Source organism: Chiloscyllium plagiosum, unplaced genomic scaffold, assembly GCF_037043375.1.
Source record: "Chiloscyllium plagiosum isolate Xiang-an unplaced genomic scaffold, Cpla_swu_hap1 HiC_scaffold_4, whole genome shotgun sequence".
Classification (NCBI taxonomy): domain Eukaryota; kingdom Metazoa; phylum Chordata; class Chondrichthyes; order Orectolobiformes; family Hemiscylliidae; genus Chiloscyllium; species Chiloscyllium plagiosum.
In genome coordinates this window covers 142,787,102-142,811,167 of record NW_028270142.1, presented here as the reverse complement: position 1 = coordinate 142,811,167, position 24,066 = coordinate 142,787,102, and the positions used below count along the sequence as shown (strand labels likewise).

At 47.1% G+C, this 24,066-nt stretch overlaps 1 protein-coding gene across 1 annotated transcript in view; it reads right to left on the bottom strand.

The window, feature by feature from the left end:
* The window catches only part of LOC122548761 (cadherin-2-like), a 184,848-nt gene that overhangs the window by 118,832 nt on the left and 41,950 nt on the right, over positions 1 to 24,066 (bottom strand). The window lies entirely within an intron of this gene.

Sequence of the window (24,066 nt, the reverse complement as noted above, 5' to 3'; positions counted from 1 at the left end):
CTAGAATCTGGTTTCTAGCGTCTGCAGCCCTTGTTTTTACCTAGTTTCCCCAGTAACCTCTGGGCCCACTCTGGCCAATACCTGCAAAACATTCCACTTGTTAATGAGAACATAGGCCTGACTGACTCAGCAACACAGCGTAACAACACTTATCCCAGTGACTAAAATAGTCAACCTTTGCAGTAGCGCCCTGAGTGAGAAGGGTCTTTCCTTTAATCCCAGCCCCTGTTCCTTAGAGACAAGAACAGACATTATTGGAAAAGCTCCATCAGGTCTGGCACCATCGGTGGAGAGAAATCAGAGTTAACGTTTCGGTTCGAGTGACCCTTCCTCAGAACTCGAAAGGTGTTGGGATTGTTCCTGAAATATGGACAGTAAACTGTACAGTCCCCTGCGAGTCACCCCACTGAAGACCTTGACAACTGGGGCAAAGCTTCATTCCTTCCTTACCATCCTCCATTTCTTTGCAATAAAGGCCAACACGCCATTGGCCCTTCTAATCAGCTATGAATGGAAGTCACTCTTTTCTTGACTATCCCTGTAACCCCATGTTTCCCATGGCTAATCCAACCTAAGCTGCAACTCTTTGGACTGCGGTAGGAAACCGGAGCACACGGAGGAAACCCACACAGATACAGGGAGAATATGCAAACTCCACATAGACAGACAGTCGCCCGAGGCTGGAATCAAACCCCTGTCCCTGGCGCTGTGAGGCAGCAGTGCTAACCACTGAGCCATCATGTTTTTGGCCTCAACCACTTCCTGTGGCAGAGAATTCCACAGGCTCCCCACTCTCTGGGTGAAGCCATTTCTCCTCATCTGAGTCCGAAATGGCCCACCCCATATCCTTAGACTATGAGCCTCTGGTTCTGGACTCCCGGGTCATCGGGAACACCCTTCCTCTGTTAACCCTGCCTGGACCTGTTAAAATTTGATAAATGTTCCCTCACTCCAGTGAATATCGTTCGAGCTGATCCATTCCCTCTCCATATATCGGTCCTGCCATCCCAGGAATCAATCTGGTGTCCAATGTTCCTAGGTTTGAATCCTCAAAGCCAAATATCTGACTGGATTGAAAAGGAGAGGGCGTGGGGGAACAAAAACCACTATGAAAATCATGCCATCATGCTATGAGGTTTTGACTAACAAGTATTCAACAATCAATGGACAGCACCATCTGATAAGCTTGGTTTACAACCACAAGTTCATACACATCAGACCACATCGAGTCCTCTCTTGTTCTGAAAGGACTGACCGTACTTGTTGGTGCTTGTCTTGCGGGGACAGATTGAGCAGCTGAAGCCTGCACTCTGGAGTTGAGAAGAGGAGGAGATCTAACCGAGGTGTGTGAGATGTAGAGAGGGTGTTTTCTCATGTGGGGGCAATCTAGAACGAGAGGTCATAGCTTTATGACGTGGGGACAGATTGAAAGCAGAGGTGAGGAGGGATTACTTCTCTCAAAGGGTTTTTTTTTCCAAGTATGGGGACAGCAAACACGAGGGGACACAACTTTAAAGTGAGGGGAGATAGGTATAAGAAAGATGTCAGAGGTAGTTTCTTTACTCAGAGAGTAGTAATGGTATGGAATGCTTTGCCTGCAAAGGTAGTAGATTCACCAAGTTTCAGTGCATTTAAGTCGTCATTGGACAGGCATATGGACGTACGTGGAATAGTGTAGGTGGGATGGGCTTCAGATTAGTATGACAGGGCGGCGCAACATCGAGGGCCGAAGGGCCTGTACTGCGCTGTAATGTTCTATGAATCTACAGGATTTACTCCCTGCTGGATGCTGGGACGCAAAGCAAATTTAAGGAGTTGGATGAAGATTAGTAATGGGTTGAAGGGTTATGGACAGAAGAAGGAAAAGAGAGTTGAAGTTGTGAGGAAATCAACCAGGATCATATTCAAAGGCAGAGCATAGAATCTATAGAATTACTACAGTGTGGAAGCAGACCATTCAGCCCATCAAATCCACACTGACCCTCCGAACAGCATCTCAGCCAGACCCACCCTCCAACCCCACATTTCCAGTGGTTTAACCCACCCAGACTGCACATCCCTACACACTATAGGGTAATTTCCCACGGCTAATCCATCCTAACCTGCACACCTTTAAAGTGTGGGAGGAAACCAGAGCACCCGGAGGAGACACGGGGAGAGTAGAAGATAGAACAGTACAGCACAGTACAGGCCCTTCGGCCCTCGAGGTTGTGCAGGCCTTTGATCCGACTCTAAGATCAAACTAACCTACATACCCTTCATTGTACCTGCCCTCTTTAGAGTAGAGAGGTTAAGAGAAAATTTTGAGTACCTTCAGTAAATCATAAAGGAACTATGAGAAGGTTAGAGAAACTGTTGGGTTATGTTTCATGGTCATTTGCCTCTAAGGCAAACTCCACGCAAACAGTCGCCCAAGGGTGGAATCGAACCTGGGACTCTGGGGCAGTAGTGCTAACCACTGAGCTGCAGTGTTGAACGGGTTTGAGGGGTCGAATGGCCTACCCTTGCTCCATATGTTTCTCTGCACAGTTCCGTTGGAACAGAATAGCTTCCCATGCCATGTTTCACACGGTTATTAAATCAGATACAAGCTCTGGTCAAAAACACCCAGGATACAACTGTACAGTGCAGGAGACCATTCAGCCCAGATTGGCTGTGATATCCCTTTAAACGCATTTGCTGATGAGTTCTGCTGTCCTAATTCTCCCTGCAGCCCTGCGATTTGAATTTTTATCAATTGAAAACATTTGCCTCTGATAGCAGAGTTTCATTTTGAAAGGTTCTCTCGTCAGGAATGCAAACATGATGGGAAGGTTCCAATTAAGAGAGGAAAAGGGAGTGACATTCAGTAGCTGAACAAGAAATGAAAACTGGCTCAACAATGACAACTGAACAGTTGCAGCTGCAACCCGAGAGGGGTTTTTTTTTTCTGGCAATAAACATCTTTGCAGAATCAAAGCTTCACTTCAATAATGAAAATCCAGGGGGAGGAGGAATCAGCAGAGTGTCAGATCAACACCAGCTTCTCAAACTACAACCAGATTAAAGAAACACTGTAGGAAACACCACCGTGACAACTCGGGTATGCCGTGGGCCTTGAGGATGGCTAATTGCCCAATATCCCAGCGACATTTCTCAAACAGAATTCAACACCGAGGCAAACAAAGACTGACTGACACAAGTCACCAAAAGCTCAAGATTACTACCACCAGCCTCACCCTCGAGAGGTCTGTCTGACACTTAGGGCAGAATTAGGCCATTCAGCCCATTGAGTCAGCTCCACCATTCCATCAGATCATGGCGGATCTGAAAACACTCAACTCCCACTTTCCTACTTTCATGAAATCATGAGGGGCATGGATAGGATAAATAGACAAGGTCTTTTCCCTGGGGTGGGGGGAGTCCAGAACTAGAGGGCATAGTTTTAGGGTGAGAGGGGAAAGATATAAAAGACCTGTGGGGCAACCTTTTCACACAGAGGGTGGTGTGTGTATGGTATGAGCTGCCAGAGGAAGTGGTGGAGGCTGGTACAATTACAACATTTAAAAGGCATCTGGATGGGTATATGGATAAGGGATTAGAGGGATATGGGCCAAGTGCTGGCAAGTGGGACTAGATTAATTTACGATATCTGGTCGACATGGATGGTTTGGACCAAAGGGTCTGTTTCCATGCTGTACATCTCAATGACTGTCCTCCTAAGACAGTCCATCCATATCGAGTGATCTTTCTTTTTATTTCCTCCTATCTCTTCTTAGATAAGGAGCCCCAAAACAATTCCACAGTTTTCCAGCTAGGATCTAACTGGGGTCTTGTAGTTTTAGCATAACCTTACTGCATTCCCTTTGAACTTAAACATAGGGCAGCATGCTGATGACAGCGCACCAGGAAAGCATAGTGTGTTTTGGGGACAGAGCAGGATGGAGGTTACAGAGAGATCCAAGTGTGAGAGCAAAACTGTGCCAAATAGAGCTGCATTTGGGCAAGACAGGTCATGATGAAAGACAAATTGGAATGCTCCTGTATGGGGGGGGAGCGAGTGAGGTAGGGGAGGGAGAGAGAGAGCGAGGGGGGAGCACGAGCAAGCAGGGGAGGGAGTGTGAGTGAGGGAGGGAGAGCGAGAGGGCAAGTGAGGGAGGGAGGGATAGCAAGGGAAAGGGATTGCAGTCGTCCTTATACATAAACGACTAAAAGCCAGTATACAATGCGTGACCAGAGAAGCTAATGGAAAGCTAGGCTTTACCTCATAAAAGGGACAGAACACAAAAAGCACAGGAAAAGCTTTTGAATTCAGGACACTATCTCAGTGCTGGATTGCAGTGAAGTGCAGCACAGGTTGAGAAACCAAGGGCAAGGGATTTGTATTTTTACAGGTGTGGGCCATTCAGCCCATTGAGACTGTTCCGTCCCTCCATGCAATCCCGGTTGATCTGTTGACCCTCAACTCCACTTTCCTGCCTTCCCTGTCACAACCTGAAATAAACCTAACCACCCAGCCTCAACAGCACTCCGTGCTAAAGATTCCCACAGATTCACCGTCACGCCTTCAGAACGTTACTAAGCCGATGAACAAACATGTGTTTTGAAGGCAAAGTGGAGGAAAGGTGGCCACCAAGTGGCACACAGCAAGATCCCAGGGGAGGGGAAATGAGGAAACTGGAGAAATCTGAGTTCATCCCTTGTGGTTGGAGGGTTCCTCGGAGGAAGATGAGGCGCTCTTCCTCCAGCCGTCGTGTTGTTGTGGTCTGGCGATGGAGGAGTCCAATAACCTAATTTCTCCAGTTTCCTCATTTCCCCTCCCCCCACCTTGTCTCAGTCAAATCCCTTGAACTCAGCACCGCCTTCCTAACCTGCAATCTTCTTCCTGACCTCTCCGCCCCCACTTTCTCCTTGAAGCCTTTTAATGGCGCCATCTTAGGTACAAATCTTACAGAGTAAAAAAGAAGTAGTGTTGCTGTACCAAAGAGGATTAAAAGGAAAACAGCAGCGTTATTTACAGTGTCTGAGAATGAGTTGTAAATGAGGTAGTTACAACTTGGTGAAAAGGATTTACACTACAGCCCGATAAGTTCTAAACAGCAGCAGCTCAGCACATGGTGCTAGGCCCAAGTCCGACAACTGGTCCAGTGACATCACCTACCAAGCCACTGTCTCCCCATTTCTTCAGAACTGACCGGTGCCTGAACTGACCAATGACATTTCCGTCAACAGCAGCACTTTCCAAATCCACGACCACTACCATCTAGAACAAGGGCAGCAGGTACATGGGAACACCATCCTCTGCAAGTTCCCCTCCAGGCTGCTCATCATCCTGTCTTGGAAATATATCACCGTTTCTTCAGTGTCGCTGGGTCAAAACCCTGGAATTCCCTCCCTAAAGGCATTGTGGGTCTGCCTACAACACATGGATTGCAGCGGGTCAAGAAGACAGCTCACCCCCACCTTCTCAAGGATGAGTGTAACTTACTTCTTTCATCAGAAATGAATGTTAGCAGCCAGATCAACATTTATAACCCATCCCTAACTGTCCTCAAACTACACAGCATTAGAGTCTTAGAGGTGTACAGCAGAAAAGGGCCCTCACTGAATCACCCCCACTTCCTCAAGGGGCAACTAGGGACGGGCAGTAAATGCTGGGCCCAGCCAGCGACACTCAGGTCCCACGAAAATGAATTATTTTGAGGATTAGAAACTCCATCCTTTTTGACAAAACAAAACCAAATCCGTAATTTGCTTGCTAACTTGCTCGTTAGGACACAGTTGAGGAGTTCCTTCTCTTTCACACGTGCTCTGGCGATGTGTTTCTGGTATAAAGTCCATGTAAGCTGTGGCTGTGTAAGCTACGGTCATTCTGTTGTCACTTCTGTTGAAACAGACCTGGGCCAGCTGAAGGCTGCACCTCGTCAGAGGATTGGAGTTTGGAATGCTCACCAGAGCGAGAACCCGGCAAGAATTCAGGCCTCCATCTCCCGCCTGCTGGAGGCACCACTCTATAATTCTCTTGACCTTTTGTTCCTATTCTCCAGCACCACATTCCACATCCACGTCAGATCCCCTGCTCGCAACAGATGAGAAGGACTGCAGTTGCATAGTTACCGAATGAGTAATCTGAAGCTTGCCTCCAATGATGCTTTACCTGACGCGATAGTACCCATGTTAGCTCCAATACCATCATCAGCTTGACACGATTGTACAGTCCGACTGACATTTATCACAAACTAACTCTTATGGACAAATATTAGACAAGAAAAAGGCCACAAGTGCTGGAGAAACTCCGCAAATCTGGCAGCCCCTGTGGAGAGAGAAACAGAGTCAATGTTTCGGGTCGAGTGACCCTACTTCAGAAGAAATATTACATTCCTCAGACACACAAGCGTCTGGGCTAATGTTAAGCACTGGATTACAAAAAAAGGGCGTGACTACAGTAGGATTTCATAAAATCATGAGGGGCATGGATAGGCTGAATAGCCAAGGTCTTTTTCCAAGGTTAGGGGCGTCCAGAACTAGAGGGCATGAGTTCAGGGTGAGAGGGGGAAGATTTAAAAGAGACCAAAGGGGCAACTTTTTTCACACAGAGGGTGGTGTGTGTATAGAAATGAGCCGCCAGAGGAAGTGATGGAGGCTGGTACAGTTACAACATTTAAGAGGCATCTGGCTGGGTATATGAATTGGAAGGGTTTGGAGGGATATGGCAAGATTAGGTTAGTATATCTGGTCAGCATGGATGAATTGGACTGAAGGGTCTGTTTCCATGCTGTACATCTCTATGGCTCTCATGATTAAGGTGGAATATGAGATCTTTATACTTTCCTGACAGATGCGAAGATACAGTGTTGAAAAAATGAGCTTGGCTGGAAACAGAACACAATGGCCTGGACTAATGATCTGGAGTTTAAACCCTGGATAAAACTCAATTAATTAAATAAAACCTGGAAATAAGAAGCTTATCTCAGCTGTGAAGACCTTCAGACTCCCAGACTGTTCCTTAAATTTCCATTTGGTTCACTAACACGCTTCTAGCGAAGGATGATCTGCTACCCTTGCCCAGTTTGGGTTATAAGTGACTCCAGACCCACAGAACGGTGCACTCTGAACCTGCCAAGCCACTCTGTTGTACCCATGCACCAGCTGCAGCTAACAGAGGCTTCTCAGAGAGAATGGGGAGGCAGGACAGAGTGGAACACAACTATCCTGTCACAAATGTAACATAATCCGGCCAAGTACATAAAGAAGCCCAACTGGGTTGTTTGCTCTTCAGGGAGACAGATGACTGGGGGGGGTGGGGGGGGGGGGGGGGGGTGGAGGTTTAACCTGAGGGTCACTATGCCTCAGGCGAGAGGAGAGATTGAGATGGAGTGTCCTTCATGGTCACCTCAGCCACTGTGGGAATTGAACCCCCGCTGGAGTTACTCTGCTTCGCAAACCAGCGATCCAGCCACCTGAGCTAATTGACGTATGCGCAGACAGTGATGTGATGACCATGCCCCTGGATTAGCCACCCAAAGACTTGGAGCTCAAATCTCACTTTAACAACAGGTGGAACTTACATTCAATTCGTAAAATCGAGGATTCAAAGCTAGTCTCAATAATGGTGGCCATCTGTGACAACCACCTGGTTCCCTGATGCACTTTCGGGAGGGAAATCTGCCATCTTTACCCAGTCTGGCCTATATGCAACTCCAGACCCAGAGCAATTTGGCTGACTCTGCGCTGCCCTCCAGGATGAGGGTAGTTTGGATGCGTTTACAAATGCTGGTGTTGCCGGCAATGCCCACATTCTATTAGAGTTCAAATAAAATGGGTTTGTCGCTGTCAGTGCCTGGCTTTCATTTTCTGAGTAACAGCCAGAATAGCATTAGGGAGTCACGCTAGTTACAACTAACCAATTCCACAGACAATGAGGTTCTCCAACACCACACGCTCGACACTAACTCTCTCTGGCAGAATAGCCCGCCATGTGAACCCATCAGGTCTTTCACTACAAACTCACCCTCGCCAACCCTGGGCAGACTCCACAAAGTACTATCCCAACATTCCCAGAATAATTCATCTGGGAAGACAAGGCTACATAAACACATGGGGAGGAAAAGGGATAAAAGGACATGTTGATGGAGCTGAATGGCCTGTAACAAAGACAGAAAAATTGCTCAGCAGGTCATCAGGGCCGAGAGTTCTGATTTGGTGCTTTGTGGAGTCTACAGCACAGAGACAGGCCATTCTGCCCAACTGTTCAATGCTGGTGTTTATACTCCACACCAGCTGCTTTCCATTCCTGTTGTTTCTTAATCTTCTCAATTCCAGGGAGTATAAGCCTAACCTCAATCTCTCTTCATAATTCAGACCCCCTTCGCCGCTGGAATGAACATTCCTCAGGGAACTGGTAGACCACAGTGCTGTCGGCCAGGGAGCACAGAAACTACTCTACCTTCATCACAGCAAGGCAGATCGAGAGTCCTCCCCAAACGTATAGAGACAATATTTCTCCCTCGACCTTTGTCACAAAGCAGATTATCAGGTGGTCGTTGTTATTGCTTGGTGCGTGTAAACTGGGGGCTGTGTTTCCGCGTGCCAGTGATATTTGTGAAACACGTTCGGAGTGTGCAAGGGAACAGGGAAGGCAAGTGGAATGGCAGCCTTCGTTTTAATGGGAATGGAGTGAAAAAGGTGAGGGAGCTTTGCTAAAACTACACAAGGCCACAGCTGGAATACCGGAGGTAGTTCTGGGCTCCTTATCCAAAGGAAAAATAAGACTGGCATTGGAGGCAGTCCAGAGAAGGTTGACTAGACTGATACTACAACTATTACGATGGAGAAGTTGAGTAGGTTGGGCCTGTACTCATTGCAGTTGAGAGGAATGAGAGGCGTGTTGGGCCGAATGGCCTTCGCTTGCACTGTAAAAAATTCTATTATGCCATGAAAGGAGATATTAAATTAGTGACTAAAATGCTTGGCTAACGTGATCGCTTTTGAAACAGCTTCTTGGAAAGGAGAGGAACTCCAGAGATACAGGGTCTGGGATCCAGGCAGCTCAAGGTACAGCCACTCAATGGTGCAGTGATTGGAATCCAGGGACATCTCAGAGACCAGAGCTGGAGGAAATGGACCTTGTTGAAACAGATGAGATTCTTAGGGGACTTGACAGGGTAGATGCGGAAAGTTTACTTCCCCCCCGTGGGGCAGTCTAGCACCAGAAGGTACATCCCAGAGTTAGACAGAGACTACAAAGAATTTCTTCTCTCAGAGGGGAGTGAATCTGTGGAATTCTTTACCACAGAGGACTGTCGAGGCTAGGGCACTAAGTGTATTCAAGGCTGAGACAGACACATTTAATCAATAAGAGAATCAAGGATTACAGGGAAAAGGCAGGAAAGCAGAGTTGTGGTTCATCAGATCAGCCATTATGTCATTGAATGGCGAAGCAGACTCGATGGGCTGAATGGCCTACTCCTGCTCCGACATCTCGGTCAGATGCTCTAAGACCACAGGAAGGTTGATTCATGCAATTTTTTTTTTAAAAACTTCAATTTTGAACAGGAAGGTGCAACTAGTTTAGTTTGGGACTATGTTCGGCAAGAACTGGTTGGATCGAAGGGTCTGAATCTGTGCTGTATGACTCTCTTTGCTCAGAAGGCACACTGGAAAACAGCTCAAAGGTAAGAAAATGTGCACCGATTACAGCTAAAAAAGGTATCAAACCACCGATACTTTTGATGGTCTGTGAGAGTTGAGAATGGGCTGTCTAACAGAGCCTAGCTCAGACAGCACGTCCACAGCTGTACCAGCTCAGCCAGGAGCTTTACAAGATGCTGACACTGCTCAAGTTTAATGATTCAAAATTCCTGCAGAGGCCAGGGGGCAGAGATGGGCAATATTATTCTTGACAGTGCTTACAACAGAGTCCAGACTCTCAATCTCAAGAGCTTGCATATTGGATATTTAAAGTTTTGCTCCATCAACACTTATTAAGTTGTAGTGTTGATAAATATTACAGAAAAGTGATACAGTGAAGACACAGTGACCCTGAAGGTCAGCAAAAACAATAAAGGTATCAGACGCCTCCAACACCAACTTCAATAACTTAGATTTATATAGCACCCATTCCAGGGGATTTCACAGGAACAACAAGCAACAACAACACATGGAAAGGAAAATGGTTCTTTGAGTCGTACAGCACAGAAATAGAGCCTTCGGTCCAACTTGTCAATGCTGACTAAGTTTCACAAAACTAAACGTGGACAGCACAGTGGTTAGCACTGCTGCTTCACAGTGCCAGGGACCCGGGTTCGATTCCAATCTCGGGTGACTGTCTGTGTGGAGTTTACACATTCTCCCCGTGTCTGCGTGGGTTTCCTCCGGGTGCTCCGGTTTCCTCCCACAGTCCAAAGATGTGCAGGTTAGGTGAAGTGGGCATGGGAAATTTCTCCTAGTATTCAGGGACGTGTAGGTAGTCAGGGGTAATTATAAGGTAGGGGAATGGGTTTGGTTGGGTTACTCTTCGGAGGTATTGTGTGGACTTGTTGGGCCGAAGGGCCTGTTTCCACACTATAGGGATTCTATTTTAAAAAATTCTAATCTATAATCTAGTACCACTTGCCTGCTTTTGGCCCAGATCCCACTAAACCTTTCCTATCCATGGACCTGTTCAAATGTCTTTTAAATGTTGTGTCTGTACCTGCAGCTACCACTTCCTCTGGCAGTTCATTCCACACGTGAACCATACTGTGTGGAAAAAGTAGTCTCAGGTCCCTTTTCAATCTTTCTTCTCTCACCTTATAAATTTGCCCTCTAGTTTTGGACTCCCCTATACGAAGGAAAAGACCTTTACTATTCACCTTACCTGTGCCTCTCACGATTTTATAAACTTCCATAAGGTCAGTCCTCAACCTCCTAAGCTCCAGTGAAAAAGGTCCCAACCTATTAGGCCTCTCCTTATATTTCAAACCATCCATTCCCAGCAACATCCTTGTAAATCTTCTACACCCTCTCCAATTTAATAATACCCTTCCCACAGCAGGATGACCAGGACCAGACACAGTACTCCAGGAGATACCTCACCAATGTCCGGCACAACCTCAGAGTTGAGAGTGTGGTGCTGGAAAAGCACAGCAGGTCAGGCAGCATCTGAGAGGCCGGAGAATTGACGTTTCGAGCATCGAACGTTTGAAGGGCTTATGCCCGAAATGTCAATTCTCCTGCTCCTCGGATGCTGCCTGACCAGCTGTGCTTTTCCAGCACCACAGTCTCGACTCTGATCCCCTATATCTGCAGTCCTCACTTTCTCCTGTACAACCTCAACATGGCATCACCATAGAATCCCTACAGTGTGGAAGCAGGCTATTCGGCCCATCGAGTCCACACCAACCCTCCAAAGAATTTCCCACCCAGACCCTACCCCATCCCTGTAACCCTGCATTCCCCATGCACATCCCTGAACACTATGGGCAATTTAGCGTGGCCAATCTGTCTGACTTGCGCACCTTTGGACCTTTGGGAGGAGACTTTCATAGACACAGGGAGTATGTGCAAACTCCACACAGACAGTCACCAGAGGCTGGAATCGAACCTGGGACCCTGTCGCTGGGAGGCAGCAGTGCTAACCACTGAGCCACCGTGCCACCCCCAAGCCATTTAAATAAACTCAATGCAGATGTGGTCACAGCAATGAGGAAATTCTCTTATTTCTCAGATTGGTGAACCCTGTGTCACACTACATCTTAACCTTCCCTCCCCCCCCCACTCCTGCCTGGAGTGGGGGGGGAGGTTAAGATGTAGTGTGACACAGGGTCCTCGATAGATCAGACAGAGAGAAACCGGTCGGTGGAAATGGTCAAGAACAAAGTGGGGGTGGGATGGGGGGCAGCAACAATTTGAGGTCACTTGCGAAGCAAGGAGAAATGTTTCTGACATGAATGGGGTAAGTATGCACTATATGCTGCTCGAGCGCTTGGTGGAAATGGGTGGGCTCAATCAAAGATTTCAAAAAGGGAATTGAATCATTACCTGCAAGGGGGGGGGGGGGAAGAGACACGTGTAGGTTTAAAGAGACAAGGCAGGAGAATGTAATGCTGCTTTGGCCAGCCAGTGAAAAGAAATGTTGGGCCGAATGGCCTTCATTTGCGCTGTAACAATTCCACGACGCCATGAAAGAGATATTAAGTCAGTGATGAAAACAGTGGGTTGAGGCGGTAGATTTGAAAGAGCTTCCTGAAAAGGAAGAGGGATTTCAAATATACGGGGTCTGAGACCCAGGTTGCTCAGGCTAACGGCCATGGATGACGCAGTGATGGGAATCTGGGAACATCTCAGGAGGCCAGAGTTGGAGCTGGATAGAACGCAGGAATCTCAAGAGGGGTGTGGGTCTGAAGGAATTTTCAGAGACAGGGAGGGGGCCGAGATGTGGGGATCTGAAAACAAAAGCAAAGAGAACCATTTTCACATCTGAAAATAGGGTTTCTTTTTTTAAAATGTGGTCAGAGCACACACAGACATGACAAATAAAACAGTTCCAAACCAGATTCTCAAACACTCCCACAGTCACTGATCACAGCTTGACTAACCCACTTCCCCAAGCCTCAAATCTATTCAACACAGAAAATAGGAGATGCAGTAGGCCATTCAGCCCTTCGAACCTGTTCTGCCATTCAGTCTGATCGCCCAATTCGGGTGCCTCACAGTAACAGGTCACCCATTTTTACAGACTTTTCTTCAGAGTACTATTGAGTATTCGGAACATTCTTCCTCAAAAGGTCAGAGTGTTTGGAATTTTACTTTGAAGGCAGAGGTGGATGGATCCCTGACAAACAGGAGGGTGAAAGGTCAGACGGGGTTGGTGACCCTGTGGAATGATCAAGTCAACCAGAGCAGACCAGATTCATTCCAATGGCCTCCATTGGCGACCCTTTCAGCAACTCCTGGATTCCAAATTCATCACTGTTCTTGGCCTCCCTACTCACCACCACCTCCTCCCCCCCCCAATTCCACCATCCATAACCTCCCCTCTCCCACTCAATCTCGCTAAACCCCAAAAGGCTCAGAGACCTTGCTGCCCCTCCAATTCTGGTATCTTGCCTGCACTCCCACTGCTCGGCTCGGCTGTGGAAAGCCCAAATTCTAGAAATCACTCAAAATGATTTGTCACCTCCCATTTTACCCACTTATGTGGCTCAAACACTACAAGGAGGGAACAGAATTAGGCTACTCGGCCCTTCAGGCCTGCTCCCCCATTTAGCAAGAACACGGCTGGTCTGGCTTTACCCTTAACGCTGCATTCCTGTGTATCCCTGATAATCTTTCATCCCCTCAGTAATCAAAATAAGCTCCTCTCTTCTTAAAAACACTATATCAATATGACAGAAAAGTGAGTGAACCGCACCAATAGAAACACGTTCACTGTAAACAACAAGGAATGCATTTTAGCATTTTTTATTCAAATTTTACAAAGAAGGAACAACACCAAGCCACTCAACATGCACCATTCAATAAGATCGCGGCTGATTTCAGTGCAATCTCAAACCGGTTTTCCTGCCCAGCCTGATAACCTTGCCCTGAAGGGTCCTGATCCAAAACGTCGACTCTGCTGCTCCCCTGATCCTGTCCGACCTGCTGTGTTTTTCCAGCTCCACATTTTATCAACTCTGACTTCCAGCATCTGCAGACCTCACCATGTCCGATAACCTTTCACCCCGTTTACAACCGCTTTAAAGATGCTCAAGAACTGATGGAATTTGCATTTCCCGGCAAGGTCAGTCAGCCTTAGTCGTCTATCCCAGCTGCCCTTGAGAAGGCTAGACGCGACAGTATTGCTGTGCATCTAGTGTCTAGACTAGATCAGATACGCGAGTGGATTTTCTATTAAAAACATTCTGAAGCACTTCAGTATGCGCATAGGCCACTCGTGCAGCTACCTTTTGCACCATCTCTGCAAATCAGCACAGCACTGACTGCCAGCCTCCCCCCAACTCTACACAAGAATGATCCGGGGATGACGGGCTTGGCAATGAGGCGCGATTGAGGTATAGAGTGAACGTGGAAAAAGATGTTTCCACTCGTAGGAGAGACTAGGAGCTGAGCACACAGCCTCAGAGTGACGACCCTCTGGAAATGAGAGGTGGGGGAATTTCTTCAGCTGGAGGGTGGTGAGTCTGTGGAGCTCATTGCTGCTCCGTGTGGAGGCCAAGTCATTGACTGCATTTAAGACAGAGATAGGAAGGTTCGTGATTGGAAAGGGGATTGAGGGTTACAGGGAGAAGGCAGCAGAATGGGGTTGAGAAACATATCGGCCATGGTCAACTGGCAGAGCATACCTGATGGGCTGAACAGACCGTGGGAGAGAAATGGAGCCTCCCGAGAAAACTCACGCAGGCACGGGGAGAATGTGCTAACTCCACGCAGACAGTTGCCCGAGGTGGGAATTGAACCTGGGTCCCTGGCGCTGTGAGGCAGTAGTGCTAACCACTGAGCCACCCATCCTGGAATTTAACTCCCTCAGGGCATTGTGGGTCTGCTCACAACACACGGACTGCAGCAGTTCATGAAGGCAGCTCAATCCCACCTTCAGCGATGAGCAATAAATGCTGCCCCCAGCCAGTGATGCCCATGCCCCATGAATGAATAACCTCGAGGCAAGTCCCTTTCCTGACAAGGAGTTAATGCATCTTTCACAACGTCACGCTCCTGCACTGTCAGGAGGTGGTTGGCTTGACATAAACATCCGACTCGCTCAGTGGCAGTACCAGAGGAATGCTGCCCTGTTGGATGTGCGACCTTTCAGGTGAATGCTCCTGAGATATTCCCACAAACCCTGCCATGACCTGGAAAATGTATAGACAGCAAGACTCTGTGGATCACCACACAGGAACATGGATGGGAGCCCCTGTTGGACTGCACAAACCTACTTGGCTGGAAGTTAAAAATAATTCTCAATGATTTGCCTAGCTTTGAATCGAGGGGGAGAATCTCCAGGAAAGCTCTTAGAATGAAAAGACACTTCAGGAATGAACAGTTTTCAGATCAGGAAAGGAATACATAAAAGCAAGCTCCATGGATTTAGGAATCACCTTTACCTGATGCTAGAAAAATTGAGTATCTCTCCTTCAAATGGCAGTATAAAGTAGATCTGTGATGTGTGTTAAATCAATTTAATTAAAAGTAATAAAGGAGAGAAGTTACATTGTGATTTTAAAATAGACGCTGTCCACAAAAATAGTGTTTAGTCGATTGTGCTTTCAGGTGGTTTGTTATAGTGCAAGGCTTACAACATGAAATCTTACTGTATCAGCCTTCCAGCTACTAAATGGAAACTTGAATTTCATCTTTTAAAGGAAGTTACCAATCTCACCAGTAATTGTAGCATGACACAGATGGAAGAATATAAAGGCTCCTGTGAGACAGTGGGAGTGTCCTTTCATCTGAGCCTGGGGATCCAGGTTCAAGTCCCACCAGTTCCAGAGATGTGTCATAACACCTCTGAGCTGGTTGATGAGAAAATATTTACAAATGGAAGAATCACCCTTAATTAACATCCCGCGAGAGAAAATGCAACTTATAATTAAATCGCCAAAGAGGAAGACCTCTTTAAATTGAGGCACGGTGAGAATTTGTCACGGACATGGAGTTGTTTTTGGACAAGACAAGGGATGGTGAAAGCAGAATCAATGATCACTTTCAAAAAGGAATTTTGCAAAATGGTGGGCAAGGAAATAACAAATGTCAGGGAGGAGTGGAGAGGGTAACAGACAGTTATTCACAATTGCATGGGGTCACAGAGTAATAGAGATATACAGCACGGAAACAGATTCTTCAGTCCATACCCCAGATATCCTAAATTAATCTCGTCCCACCTGCCAGCACCCAGCCCATATCCCTCCAAACCCTTCCTATTCATATACCCATCCAGATGCCTTTTAAATGTTGCAATTGTACCAGCCTCCACCACTTCCTCTGGCAGCTCATTCCATACATGTACCACACTCTGTGTGAAAAAGTTGCCCCTTAGGTCTGTTTTATATCTTTCCCCTCTCACCCTAAACCTATGCCCTCTAGTTCTGGGCTCCCCCATCCCAGGGAAAAGACCTTGTCCATTTATCCTATCCACGCCCCTCATGATTTTGTAAACCTCTATAAGGTCACCCCTCAGCCTCCGACGCTCCGGGGAAAACAGCCCCAGCCTGTTCAGCCTCTCCCTAAAGCTCAAACCTTGGGGCGTCATAACTGATCTACCTCAATGCCATTTACCCAAACTGTCCCCAGAACAATCTCACAATCTCCATCCTGACTGTACATAGCAACCATTGAAGTCCCCGAGTACTGAAGAAGGGTTACGTCCGAAATGTTAACATCTCCCTTTCCCGATGTTGGTTGACCTGCTTTGTCCTCCCAGTCTCCTGCCTGTCTGCATAGCAACCGGGCAGAAAATTCCGAAGATTCACAGCCCCTATGTTGACGAAAAGGCAAGGGAAGCAAGTAAGGGAATATTCGGCAAACTGACTGCTTTGTCCCCGAAAGAACAGGAGAATGAGGCAGGTGAGATAAAGGTGGCTGCAATTTAACGTGAATAGCAGCAATGAATAAAACCTCACACTACAGGTGTGGGGCTAAGAAGCAAATTACTGTCAATGCTGGAATCTGAACTGAAAACAAACAAAAATCCCTGGAAACCACTTCAGGTCAGGAAGCATCCACAGGAGGTGATCATTTCTGATGAAGGGCTTTTGCCCAAAACATCGATTTTCCTGCTCCTCAGATGCTGCCTGACCGGCTGTGTTTTTCCAGCGACACTTTTGCATCTGCAGGACCCATTTCTGCCTCTCCATAGATGTGATCTCTAATGTTTTTTTTTTGTTTTCGGGTAACGCGATTAAGTTTCGCGACAGTGCCTTACTGCGGTGGTGAAATGGATTAACCATCCGCTTATAAAAACCCACAGCGCGTTATTGTGAGCAGGATTGAGTCTGACTGAAGAGTGGGCATCGCCAACAGTAACTCTTGGGGAAAAAAAAAACGAGATTTTGATAAAGACTTGAAAAGGGAAGGAAACAACAAAGAAAATCACAACACTTTGGGTCGAGGGACCGTTGGTAAATTCTTTAAAAAGGAGCCTGTAGCAGCAGATATGACTGACCGAATGGCCTCGTTCTCTACTGCTGTTTAATTCTTCGCCAAAATGATGGATTACTTGCACCTCCTGTTTTTAACAGACTGTTGGACGAGAAGCAGGCTGGAAATTACATCTATTTGTCGAGTAAGATTCTGGAACACAATCACGGCACCCACTTCTGTACTCAGTTTGGCACCACAATTCCTGATCGATCTGCATTCCACACACAAAACTTTTAATTGAGAATTGTATTGATTTCCTTGCAACCATCCTGGTGCTTTATCGTGACAGAAAGAGGACATTCAGCCCTTCAGACCTGTCCCACATTCAGTTAGATCACACACAGCCCTTTGGTCATATTAATTCACGAAATGGGGGCGCTCCTTGCTAGGTCAGAATTTCTTCCCTGTCCCTAGTTGCCCCTTGAGAAGGTGGGGGTGAGCTGCTTTCTGGAACCGCTGCAGTCCATGTGCTGTAGGGAGACTCTCAATTTGGGAGGGAATTCCAGGATTTGGAGCGAGTGGCTTTATGGCACGGTGGGATCTTGCTGGGTCCAAACTTTGCCCCATCTCCCGCGTTATCATTCACACAGTTGGAGCTCTCTCCACATAAATTGGTTGCCCTGTCTCCTTCACAACAAGGGCCATCACATAGTGGGAGCTGGCTGCTCCGGTCTGCTACATTACAACAGGGAGTCAGTCCCATTCAAAGGGGATTTCGTGGCCTACAAGGGCTGCACAAGGCAGTCGTGAAAGGCGTTACGTAAACGCAGCTCTGTACGTCCCGCACGGGGTGAAGCTCCTGCCCCCTGTTGGTGTTTGACTGACATGGCAACAGAATTCTGCTCAAAAAGTGAACCACTCGCCATTACGCACAGGCAGCCAGAAACCACTCTCGGTTAAGGAAAGGAACTTCACGGCGGTGGGGGGGGGGGGGGTAAGGTGAGGAAACCACAGCAGAGTCTGGGTGAGGAATTTAACAAGGGGTTTAGACCAGGACATGGTGACTAATCCACACAAAGTTTCCTAAAAAAACAAACAAACAAACAGTGCTGACACCACCTCCCTCTGGGGCAGATTCTGCTGAAAATCAGCCTCCACGTTAAGTACAGCTTTTTGCTTTTAAGTCACTGTGTCCAATCTTTCAGTCTGGTGAATCCAAGCATTGTTGCTAGGCAGTGGTCTAGCACCTACCTCCCTCTATGTTAGCAACACAGCAGTGTTAAAATCACATCTAATTGAGTGCACTTGAACGGAATGGTCTTAGCTGGACCACTTTTCTCGATGGGAACTTTGAAGCAGCCTCAACTTAAGACAGGGCCCGGGTCCATTTAGTATCTCCCCTCCCACCCTCAGCCACCTCACCCCCACCCGGAGAACGCTAACTCCTAGAACAATGTGGCATTCAGTCTCCCATCTCGCACTGGGGAGGGAGGAGGTCGAAGGTTATTCACATTGTGAGGATCCGCTGAAGGATTTCACAAAGAGGCTGAGCAGCATGTGGTCTCTCTTTGTTAGGATTGGGAACAAATCCCATTCAGCGCAGACGGATGCCTCTTCTCCACCCCCACCCCTCCCAGTCTCAGGATGGCTCCACCAACTCCACCTCGGAGAAACACGCCGTCTGCGCTGCCATCATCCAACTCGCTCTCAGCCTGCCAACCGCAGCTGGCAAAGGGTGGGGTGATGTTGGGGAGCTGGGCTAGGAGAGCAAACCCAGCCGTTTAAAGCAGGACGCGGGATTAAAAGCCAGGCTCACCCCACACCACACAACGGCTTTCCCCCCAGGGTAGGGGAGGCCGTGGGCTTAAGGTCAGAGGGGAGAGATACAAAGGGTCCAAAGGGATACTTGCTTCACGCTGAGGGTGGTGAGTGTCTGGAACAGGCTACCTGAGGTAGGGGTGGACGCAAGCACAATTTTGTCATTTAATTCTGATTGCCCAGTCATTGGAAGAATACTAAGTTGGAGAGGGCTTAGAAGAGGAGATTTACCAGGATACTGCTGGGTATGGAGGGTTTGAGTTACAACGACAGACTGGAACATAGGCGATTGAAGGATGACCTTACACAGGTTTATAAAATCATGAGGGGTATAGATAAGGTGAATGGCAGGTGTCTTTTCCCTAGAGTGGGGGATTTCAAGACGAAGGTGCATATCTTTAAAGGGAGAGGAGAAAGATCTTAGAAAAACACAATAGGCAACTTTTTCTTTATATATGATTTGAAGATGCCGGTGTTGGACTGGGGTGTACACAGTTAAAAATCCCACAACACCAGGTTATAGTCCAACATGTTTAATTGAAAGCTAGTGTGCTTCCAATTAAGCCTGTTGGACTATAACCTGGTGTTGTGGGATTTTTAAACTTTCTTTATATAGAGAGAGGGTAGATCACGTGTGGAACAAACCTCCCGAGAAAGTGGGTACAGTGACAACGTTTAAAAGACATTTGGATAAGTACATGAATAAAACATGTTTGGAGGATATGGGCCAAGCACAGGCAGGTGGGACTAGTTTAGTTTGAGATTATGTTCGACATGGATAGGTTGGACCAAAGGGTCTGTTTCTGTGCTGTATGCTTCTATGAAACATTTGGACAGGTGGACGGATGGGATAGGTAAGGAGGGATATGGGCTAAACGCAGGCAAACAGCACGAGTGAAAACTGGACGGCATGGTCAAGTTGGGCCAAAGGGCCTTGTTCCATGCTGTAGACCTCTGACTCTCAAGTGGGGATCAACAGTCAGGACAAAGTGTCAGAAATCAGGGGGACAAAACTAGAACATTCCGCAAAGAAGTGACCGCTCTGAGCCAATCGGATGACGCAAAGGGAAATCCTCCAAATTTTGAAACACCTTCCTTCCCAGCTGCTTCACCATCACACAGAACGTTTAAAAAGCCCCTAACTGTTCAATCCCCATCAACTCTGAAAGGACATCAGCCTGAAAAGGCTGAGCTGTTAACATTTATATAACACCCTGAAGGCAACATTAAATATCGCAAGGGGGCTTCACAGAGACATACTCGAAGTTTCACACTGAGTTGCCCGAGCAGATCCAAGGACTGAGGGAAAAACTCAAAGATGAGTAAGAAATTCACAAGATATTTCCCATTTTTGGAGAGAGTAGAACCAGGTGCACACTTTAAAAATAAGGCATATCCCACTTCAGATGGAGGTGAGGGGCTATTTTCTGAGTAACAGTCACGCCTGACTCTGAACGTGAACTCTGCTTCACTCCCTACAGGTGCTGACAGACCTGCTGAGTTTCTCCAAAGCTCTCTCTGCTTTTTTTAAGAACAGTTTTTCTCACAGGCTCGGGAATGTTTGCAACTTCTGTCTGTCTTAACACTCACTGGTGTTCTTCCTTAGGCGATAGATAACTTCTTGACTAACACGGTTATCGGAGAGATGCAGGAAGATAGAGAAAACGCAGCTCAGCTACGGTCTCATTAAATGGTGGAGCAGATTGTTCCCATATTGAATGTTCTCGTGTTTAAGGGGGAGCAGGGAATGCTGCTATACGATTAATCTCACTGGGTTAAGCAATCCAAAGGCCTACTGTAGCAGGTGGTGGACTTTAATTGCAATGACCAAATGTGGAGCTTCAAGATAGTCTCAGTGACTATGACCATGATAACTTCCATCGATTGACAGAAAAGGTCTAAGTGAGGAAAGGCTGAGGGATTTGAGGCTGTTTTCGTTAGACAGAAGATTGAAAGGCGACTTAATTGAGACATACAAGATAATCAGAGGGTTAGATAGGCTGGACAGTGAGAGCCCTTTTCCTCGGATGGTGATGGCTAGCACGAGGGGACATAGCTTTAAATTAAGGGGTGATAGATATAAGACAGATATCAGAGGCAGTTTCTTTAGTCAGAGAGCTTGAAATGCATTGCCTGCAACAGTAGTAGACTCGCCAACTTTAAGGGCTTTTAAATGGTGGTTGGATAAACATATGTATGATAATGGAATAGTATGGGTTAGATGGGCTTCAGATTGGTTTCACAGATCGGCGCAACACTGAGCTGAAGGGCCTGTGCTGTACTGTAATGTTCTATGTTCTTAAAACCCATCTGGGTCACTAATGTTCTTCAGGGAAGGAAACTGCCAACCTCACCTGGTCTGACCTACATGTGACTCCAGACCCACAGCAAAGTGACTGACTCATAACAACCCTCAGAAATCCTCTGTGTTTGGATACATAGTGATTGGGGCAACAAATGCTGGAATTGTCAGTGACCCACATTATTTCAAGCAAGGAAAGAAATTCTAGCCACAAGCACTGACCATTCACAAATGTTTCCATTCAGCCACAACTGGAGACAATTAATTGAATCATGGCTGGGCACGTGGTGTAGGATTTTGACCCAGAGACACTAAATGAATGGCGATATATTTTCAAGTCAGGATGGTGAGGGGCTTGGGGGGGGGGGGGGAAGAGGCTTGCAGGGGGTGGTCTTCCCATGTATCTGCTGCCCTCTACCTTGTAGATGGAAGTGGTTGTGTGTTTGGAAGGTGCTGTCTGAGGACCTTTGATGAATTTCTGCAGTGCATCTTGTAGATAGTACACACTGCTGCTACTGTGCATTGATGCAGTTTCAGGAGGGTTGGACAGGATTAGTGAGTGGGCAAAGATTCTTAGATTCCCTACAGTGTGGAAACAGGCCCTTCAGCCCAACAAGTCCACACCGATCCTCCGAACAGCAACCCACCCAGACCCATTCCCCTACATTTACCCCTTCACCACAGTACGGGCAATTTAGCATGGCCAATTCACCTAACCTGCACATCTTTGGACTGTGGGAGGAAATCGGAGCACCCGGAGGAAACCCATGCAGACACGGGGACAATGCAATCACCGCACAGACGGTTGCCCGAGGCGGGAATTGAACCCAGGTCCCTGGCACTGTGAGGCAGCAGTGCTAACCACTGAGCCACCATGCCACCCAAACAATTTTATGGTCATTAGTAGTCCATTAATTCCAGATTCAAATGCTTCCAACTACCATGGTGGGATTTGAACCTGGGTCCCCAGAACCTGGGTCCTGAAGAAGGGCTTATGCCCGAAACGTCGATTCTCCTGTTCCTTGGATGCTGCCTGACCTGCTGTGCTTTTCCAGCTACACATTTTCACCTCCCCAGAACATTAGATGAGTTTTTGGACTAATAGTTGAGCAATAATACCACCAGGCTATTGCCTCCCAATAATATAGCAGATGGAATAGGTTGTGAAAAAATAGGATGGTGTAGAGAATGGGTGTTTGTGGATGTGGTGCCAATCGAGTGGGTTGCTTTGTCCTGGATGGTGTTGAGCTTCTTGAGTGTTGTTGGAGCTGTACCCATCCAGGGCAAGTGGGGAGTATTCCCTGACACTCCTGACTTGTGTCTTGCAGATGGTGGACAGGCTTTGGGGAATCAGGAGGAGAGTTACTCACCGCAGTATTCCTAGCTTCTGACCTGCTCTTGTAACCATTGTGTTTATGTGGTGATTTTGGATCGGTGGTGCTGGAAGAGCACAGCAGTTCAGGCAGCATCCAGGGAGCAGCAAAGTCAACATTTTGGGCAAAAGCCCTTTTCTGGTCAATGGTAACCCTCACAATGTTGATAGTGGGGGATTCAGTGATAAGTAACCATGGAATGTCAAATGAATAACGAGGTTAGATTTTCTGTAGCACTTGACGGGAACATCGCAAAATTTAATCTCGGTGTTGAATTGCTAGTAGGCCAGTAAAAAAACGTTCAAATTAAACTTTGCGCTATATTCCCCAAGAGGATGCCATATTTTGCACCTAACATCACACAAAAGCAGATAGAGAACAGGGTCTTGAGCAAGGTCTATTTTCCATTCTGTTGGTTTGTAGACAGGAATGTTCAATCATTTCTTATCAGAACCACTTGTTCCCTGTCAAACATTCCATCCGAATTTGAAACGTTTTCTCTTGAAGAAATAGTTTGGAAGCGACAGAGAGAAGATTAGAGTTTCCAAACTAAATAAAATCCAGACAGAGCACGCCTTAGGTAAACCTCCCCTGGCCACCCTCTCCTTATTTTTTTTAAAACAAAGCCAATTCTCTCCAGTCCCTCCTGATAATCTCCTGATAAAATGGAGTTTAATTAAAGCTGCATTGTACCTGATTACAAACACAAGTTCAAATCTCCCAACAAAAAAAATGCTGGAAATCACATCCACGGATGCTGCCTGACCTGCTGTGATTTCCAGCATTTGTTGTTTTCACTACAGATTTCAGCATCTGCATTAATTTGCTCCGACAAATCTCCCAACCTCTGGGGGCAAAGACAAGCGATGTCTGCTCTGCCCTCTGGGCAGAAACATGGCCTTCCCGGCAAAGCTCACGCACTGCCAATCTCTGGATGTCATCCTTCTCAAGTAAAACACGGACTCCAGAGAGGATACTCCGGCAATGTCTGGACACGCCCCAAACGACACCCTGCATTGACATAACGCTGCTCCAGTGAAGTGCAGTGTCCTAATGCATTTCACAATCATCAAATGCTGCTCACAAAGAGGGGGAGAGAGAGAGAGACACACACACACACACACACACACACACACACACACACACACACACACACACAGACCCAAACTTGGGGTTAAGCAGCTGAAAGCGTGACTGAAGGAAGTTTTTTCTAAGCAAAGTAAGGTGGAGGAGAGAGGAGGGCAGAAAGGTTTTAGGGAGCAAATTCCAGAACTGAGAAAATTCAGCAGCTGGAAGCAAAACTGTTGACCTTGGAGAGACAGAAATTGAGTGGCCGCTGGGGTGGGCACAGACCCCTCCAGATATTGGGAAGAGATGACAGAGATGGGGGAAGGGTAAGGCTGATTTCCAAATGCAATGAGAATCACATTGAGGAGCTGAACCCGCCATTGGAGTCCAGCTGAATGGGGCTTGGTAGACATTGAGATAAAGGGTACCAAAGTATCGATGGTACCACCTGCTATCATCTGATTTGAT